The following is a 7,209-nucleotide window of genomic DNA, read 5'->3' as shown; positions in this document are numbered from 1 at the left end:
AGAAAGAAGCACAATTTAGGTTTTCAAGCTCCGTTTTCACTAGATTGGTAATGGGGGGGTACCCCCGAGGTACCAATACAATAGAAACCCCCAAGTAGTGAACCCATTTTGGAAACGGCACCCCTTAAAGAATGTATGTAGGCTTGTATGATCATTTTAACCCCTAAGGTGCTGGCTCAAATGTAATACAAAGTGAGTAGTGCAGAGAAACAATTGTATTGCAATTTATCAAATATGCCATTGAAGTGACAAAAGTATTTTGCCCAACTAATGCCACTGGGGAAAAACACATCAAAACTCATTCTGCGGGTTACCCCGGTTAGGGCAATACCCCATAGGAGGCAATAATCTGTAGGATGGAGACACGGCAGGGCTCAAAAGGGAATAACTTGTTGGAGCACAGACATTGTACATTTTTTTTTTCTTTTTGGCATCATGAAAGATTTGTAGATGCCAATAGGGGCCAGTACAGTAGAAACCCCTAAGAACTGACCCTATTTTGGAAACTACACCCCTCCATGAATTAATCTAGGGGTATAGTTAGCATTTTAACCCCACAGGTGGACCCCTGAAAAAGTGCATAATGGATAGTGCATAGTAAAAAATATCCATTATGTCATTTTGTGCCCAGCTGCTGCCATGGGAGACAAACACCCTAAAAAGCATGTTTTCCCGGGTAAAGCATACGGGGCAGTAATCTACAGGCTGGGCACATGGCAGGGCTTAGAAGGGAAGGTGCGGCATGCGGCATGATGTATAAGCTGTGCGTCAGGGTAACTGTGCGTCAGGGTACTCAAAAAATCCAGGGATGTATGATAAATTCGGAAGCAATCTTTCATACATAACCCTGGTTTTTCTGGGCATGTCTCACAGTGATGAATGGTGTCCTTCCGAATGCCATTTTTGGAGCACACCCTGCACCTCTTTTGTGACCTTCCCTTGCTGGCTGTTTGGGGAACTACTCCTGGAAAGTGCTGCCCTGGTACAATACGTGATGTGGCCTCACTTCCAGATGTGCTAGCACTCCCCCCTTCCTGGTCTCCAAAAAGAAAGTACTTTATTACCACCTCTTGAAATTCCAGGAAGGTTCCCCTCTGGCCGGCATATCGATGCAGCACATAAGCATTATACAATGCCATCTGCATGATGTGCTCGGCCAGCTTCTTGTACCACATCCTCGACTTCCGCATGGCATTGTACGGCTGAAGCACCTGGTCAGACAAGTCCACCCCTCCCATGTATTTGTTATAATCTAAAATACAGTCTGGCTTGGGGGTTTCTGTACTGGCACCTCGTACTGGGACAGGGGTGGTGGTGTGCTCATGTATTGTGGTTAATACAAGGACCTCTCTCTTGTCCTTGTACTTAACACACAATACAGAGTCGCTGCATAGTGCCTTTTAAGTTTTTACCCAAGCAGCGACTTAGGGAGACCTCTCTGATTTCTGCGTACAGTGCCGCATGCCGCAGTATTTCTGGAAGTGAGGCACTTGAACAGGGTGGTGCTGGTGTAGAAATTGTCCAGGTAGAGGTGGTAGCCCTGGTCCAGCAGTGGGTGCACTAAATCCCACACTATCTTCCCTGTAACTCCCAGGAAGGGGGGGGGCATACTGAACTTGTATGTATACCCTGATGAACTTTCGCACAGCTTATACATCTTCACACCATACCTTGCCCTCTTATTGGGCAGGTACTGGCGGATGTGAATTCTCCCTTTGAATTGTACCAGGGACTCGTCTATGCTCACATGTTTGGCGGGGGTATATGCCTGGGCAAACTTGGCACTAAAATGATCTAATATGGGCCTGACCTTAAATAACCGATCATAACTGGGGTCACCTCTGGGTGGGCACTGTGTGTTGTCAGTGTAGTGCAAAAACTTATGGATGGCTTTAAAGCGCATCCTGCTCATTGCCATGCGGAACATGGGGGTGTGGTACAGTATGTCTGTGCTCCAGTAGTCCCTGATTGAAGGCTTCTTTACTATCCCCATAAGGAGTATTATGCCCCAATACTTGTGCATCTCTGCTGCAGTGACAGGGGTCCACCTGTAGGGTTGTGCATAAAAGGAAGTGGGGTTTTGGGCAATATGCTGTGCAGTGTAGAGATTTGTCTGAAATATAATAACATTCAGCAGCTCCTCATCAAAAAAAAACTTAAAAAAGTCCACAGCACTGAGCCCTGCCGTGTCAAAGTTAATTCCAGGATGGCCCAAAAAGTCAGGGACCTGAGGGGTATAATTATCCTGCAGAAGTCCCAGGCACTTCTCCTGCAGAAGTCCCAGGCACTTCTCCTGCAGAAGTCCCTGGAACCCTACGGCGCCTTCTTGGGGGTCCTTCCAGGTCACTGGAAGATGAGCAGGAGGATGATGATAGGTAAAAGGGGACATCATCCCCACTAGCTGACTCGGTGTCAGAGGCAAGCATGTTATATGCCTCCAACACGGTGTACGTCTTCTGAGACATTGCACACAAAAAAAATAGAGAACTAGAAAAAATAGATAATGTGCACCAAACTACACGGATAAACCGTCTAGCAGGCACACAAAAAAAAAAATATAATGCACACCAAACTACACGGACAAGCCGCACAGATGGCACACACAAAAAATAATGTGCACTAAACCAGTGATTTTCAACCTGTGTGCCGCGGCACATGGTTGAGTGTGCCGCGGGGAGCCCCTTTGAAGCGCTGCCCCCTGCCCCCATACTTACCTCCAAGCCCCGCGTCGGCGATCCGCCCATCTTCTGTAGCTCCTGCACCGCGCGGCCCATGTCACGTGACTGACGCGACCTGACGTCAGGTGCAGGAGCTACAGAAGATGGGCGGATCGCCATTAGGAGAGAAGTTACGTGGAAGAAGACATCAAGGGTAAGTATATAAGGTTATTATATGTATAAGGAAGGAAGCTAGGGTCTTTTTTTTTTTTTATTAGTAAAGGGAGGGTGGGGCTTTTTATTAGTTAAGGGAGGCCTCTAGGGCCTTTTAATTAGTAAAGGGGGGCCTCTAGGGCCTTTTAATTAGTAAAGGGGGGCCTCTAGGGCCTTTAAATTAGTAAAGGGGGGCCTCTAGGGCCTTTTAATTAGTAAAGGGGGGCCTCTAGGGCCTTTTAATTAGTAAAGGGGGGCCTCTAGGGCCTTTTAATTAGTAAAGGGGGGCCTCTAGGGCCTTTTAATTAGTAACGGGGGGCCTCTAGGGCCTTTTAATTAGTAAAGGGAGGCCGCTAGGGGCTCTTAATTAGTAAAGGGAGGCCGCTAGGGGCTCTTGATTAGTAAAGGGAGGACGCTAGGGTCTTTTAATTAGTAAAGGGAGGCCGCTAGGGCCTTTTAATTAGTAAAGGGAGGCCGCTAGGGCCTTTTAATTAGTAAAGGGAGGCCGCTAGGGGCTCTTGATTAGTAAAGAGAGGCCGCTAGGGTCTTTTAATTAGTAAAGGGAGGCCGCTAGGGTCTTTTAATTAGTAAAGGGAGGCCGCTAGGGACTTTTAATTAGTAAAGGGAGGCCGCTAGGGTCTTTTGATTAGTAAAGGGAGGCCGCTAGTGGCTTTTGATTAGTAAAGGGAGGCCGCTAGAGGTTTTTATTAGTAAAGGGAGGGCGCTAGGTTTTTTTATTAGTAAAGTGAGGCCGCTAGGGTCTTTTAATTAGTAAAGGGAGGCCGCTAGGGGCTCTTAATTAGTAAAGGGAGGCCACTAGGGGCTTTTAATTAGTAAAGGGAGGCCGCTAGGGGCTCTTGATTAGTAAAGGGAGGCCGCTAGGGTCTTTTAATTAGTAAAGGGAGGCCGCTAGGGTCTTTTAATAAGTAAAGGGAGGCCGCTAGGGTCTTTTAATTAGTAAAGGGAGGCCACTAGGGGCTCTTAATTAGTAAAGGGAGGCCACTAGGGGCTTTTAATTAGTAAAGGGAGGCCGCTAGGGGCTCTTGATTAGTAAATGGAGGCCGCTAGGGTCTTTTAATTAGTAAAGGGAGGCCGCTAGGGTCTTTTAATTAGTAAAGGGAGGCCGCTAGGGACTTTTAATTAGTAAAGGGAGGACGCTAGGGTCTTTTAATTAGTAAAGGGAGGCCGCTAGGGCCTTTTAATTAGTAAAGGGAGGCCGCTAGGGCCTTTTAATTAGTAAAGGGAGGCCGCTAGGGGCTCTTGATTAGTAAAGAGAGGCCGCTAGGGTCTTTTAATTAGTAAAGGGAGGCCGCTAGGGTCTTTTAATTAGTAAAGGGAGGCCGCTAGGGACTTTTAATTAGTAAAGGGAGGCCGCTAGGGTCTTTTGATTAGTAAAGGGAGGCCGCTAGTGGCTTTTGATTAGTAAAGGGAGGCCGCTAGAGGTTTTTATTAGTAAAGGGAGGGCGCTAGGTTTTTTTATTAGTAAAGTGAGGCCGCTAGGGTCTTTTAATTAGTAAAGGGAGGCCGCTAGGGGCTCTTAATTAGTAAAGGGAGGCCACTAGGGGCTTTTAATTAGTAAAGGGAGGCCGCTAGGGGCTCTTGATTAGTAAAGGGAGGCCGCTAGGGTCTTTTAATTAGTAAAGGGAGGCCGCTAGGGTCTTTTAATAAGTAAAGGGAGGCCGCTAGGGTCTTTTAATTAGTAAAGGGAGGCCACTAGGGGCTCTTAATTAGTAAAGGGAGGCCACTAGGGGCTTTTAATTAGTAAAGGGAGGCCGCTAGGGGCTCTTGATTAGTAAATGGAGGCCGCTAGGGTCTTTTAATTAGTAAAGGGAGGCCGCTAGGGTCTTTTAATTAGTAAAGGGAGGCCGCTAGGGACTTTTAATTAGTAAAGGGAGGCCGCTAGGGGCTCTTGATTAGTAAAGGGAGGCCGCTAGGGTCTTTTAATTAGTAAAGGGAGGCCGCTAGGGTCTTTTAATTAGTAAAGGGAGGCCGCTAGGGGCTTTTGATTAGTAAAGGGAGGCCGCTAGAGGTTTTTATTAGTAAAGGGAGGGCGCTAGGGGTTTTTTATTAGTAAAGGGAGGCCGCTAGGGTCTTTTAATTAGTAAAGGGAGGCCGCTAGGGGCTCTTAATTAGTAAAGGGAGGCCACTAGGGGCTTTTGATTAGTAAAGGGAGGCCGCTAGAGGTTTTTATTAGTAAAGGGAGGGCGCTAGGGGGTTTTTATTAGTAAAGGGAGGCCGCTAGGGTCTTTTAATTAGTAAAGGGAGGCCGCTAGGGGCTCTTAATTAGTAAAGGGAGGCCACTAGGGGCTTTTGATTAGTAAAGGGAGGCCGCTAGAGGTTTTTATTAGTAAAGGGAGGGCGCTAGGGGTTTTTTATTAGTAAAGGGAGGCCGCTAGGGGTTTTTTATTAGTAAAGGGAGGCCTTTTATGACTGTTTTAGTGTCATTTTGTGCTATTTTGGTTGGTGGTGTGCCCCAGGATTTTCTAAGTATAAAAAGTGTGCGCGGCTCAAAAAAGGTTGAAAATCACTGCACTAAACTACACGGACAAGCCGCACAGATAGCACACAAAAAAAAAAGATAATGCGCACTAAACTACACGGACAAGCCGCACAGATAGCACACAAAAAAAAATAATGCGCACTAAACTACACGGACAAGCCGCACAGATAGCACACAAAAAAAAAGATAATGCACACCAAACCACACGGACAAGCCGCACAGATGGCACACACAAAAAATAATGCGCACTAAACTACACGGACAAGCCGCACCGATAGCACACAAAAAAAATAATGTGCACTAAACTACACGGACAAGCTGCACAGATAGCACACAAAAAAAATAATGCGCACTAAACTACACGGACATGCCGCACAGATGGCACACACAAAAAATAGCTAAGTGCACCCAACTACGGGTACACCTACGGCGCTCTGGAAAAAAATATTACCCGGCACCGAAAAAAACCCTATGTGCACCGCGCAAAAAGGCACTACAAATGCACCTAGCTTGCCCTAAGACAAACTAACTGCTGCTAAAGATTCTGTGCAGCTCTATTCACACGGCGCACTGAAAAGTGCGTCCAGTGCAGAACAACGCTAACACAGCGCACTGAAAAGTGCGTTTGGGTTCAGAAGGGACAGACAGGGAAAAACGGAAGACACGTGGGATCACACAAGGCGATCACTCAGGGAACACACAGGACACAGGAAAAAACAGATAAGGATAAGGATTTGTAGGGAACAATAGGGATCAGATAAGGATCAGAACACTATTTATAGTGTAAAATTGTATTTTGGTGCACACAGTAACGCTCTCTCCTCTCTCCAGCGATACCAAACCAAAATGGTGCCGCTGGAGGAAGAGGAAGGGGCTAAAACCACGTTTTTTAGCCTAAAATCACTGTAATTGGCCAGTCAGGTTTGACTGGCCAATCACGGCGATCGGCGGGCGGGACCGATTTGATTGGTCGGGTGACAGAGACAGGAACTCCTCCTGCCTCTGTCACCCAAATCTCATCCCGATGTTACCACGTTTCGCAACGTGGTGACCATTCTAAAATACTATGCGCTCGCGCAGTAGCTGTACTGCGCTGAGCGCTAATAGTGGGAAGCTGCGCAGTACCGCTACGGCACGGAGCGCTAAGGGGTTAATGGGGCCGATTTATTTACATTCCCGCCAGAGTTGACCGAAAGTTCATTGTCTGACGATAATGCACTCTGCCGCGATTCACTAAGATAGTGCACCCAATATCCTGCATGTGATGCTTCCCTGCTCAGGTCCAACAGAGTTCACCATCTTAGGCCCCTTCTGCATTTGCGAGTGTGATGTGATGAACTTGCATCACACTCGCAACGCATGCTGCCCGGATCACACGGCCCGAATGCTGCAAACCGGAACTGAACTCAGCATGTCAGTTCACTACCGGTTTGCAGCGTTCGGGCTGGGAGATCCCTGCAACACGCGTTGCGAGTGTGATGTGAGTTCATCGCATTACACTCACAAGTGTGGAACCGCCCTTAGTTAAATACCGCGCTCAGTCCAAATCAGTCAGATCGTCTGACGGCAGACCCCCTAATTTGTGTTGCATGGAAGCCAGCCCAGATGCGCCACAAAAGTGATGGTTTTCCACTGCAACTGAAGCCTTGGGTGTAGATATCTGAATCAGAGCAACTCAGATTTACTCCTCTATTCACTGTGTAGTACTAATTCAGCACTTTATAGTGACAAGGCAGAAGCGGTAATAAACTGTTTCTACCTTCTCCCTCAAAGACAGTTGAAGAACCAGTCCTGCTCCTGCGATTTTAGCAGCAGCATAAGAAACATCAGTGTTAAGGA

This window comes from Engystomops pustulosus, chromosome 4 (assembly GCF_040894005.1).
Source record: "Engystomops pustulosus chromosome 4, aEngPut4.maternal, whole genome shotgun sequence".
In the NCBI taxonomy this organism is placed as follows: domain Eukaryota; kingdom Metazoa; phylum Chordata; class Amphibia; order Anura; family Leptodactylidae; genus Engystomops; species Engystomops pustulosus.
The sequence above is the reverse complement of the archived record's forward strand: the minus strand, read 5'-3'. Positions refer to the sequence as shown.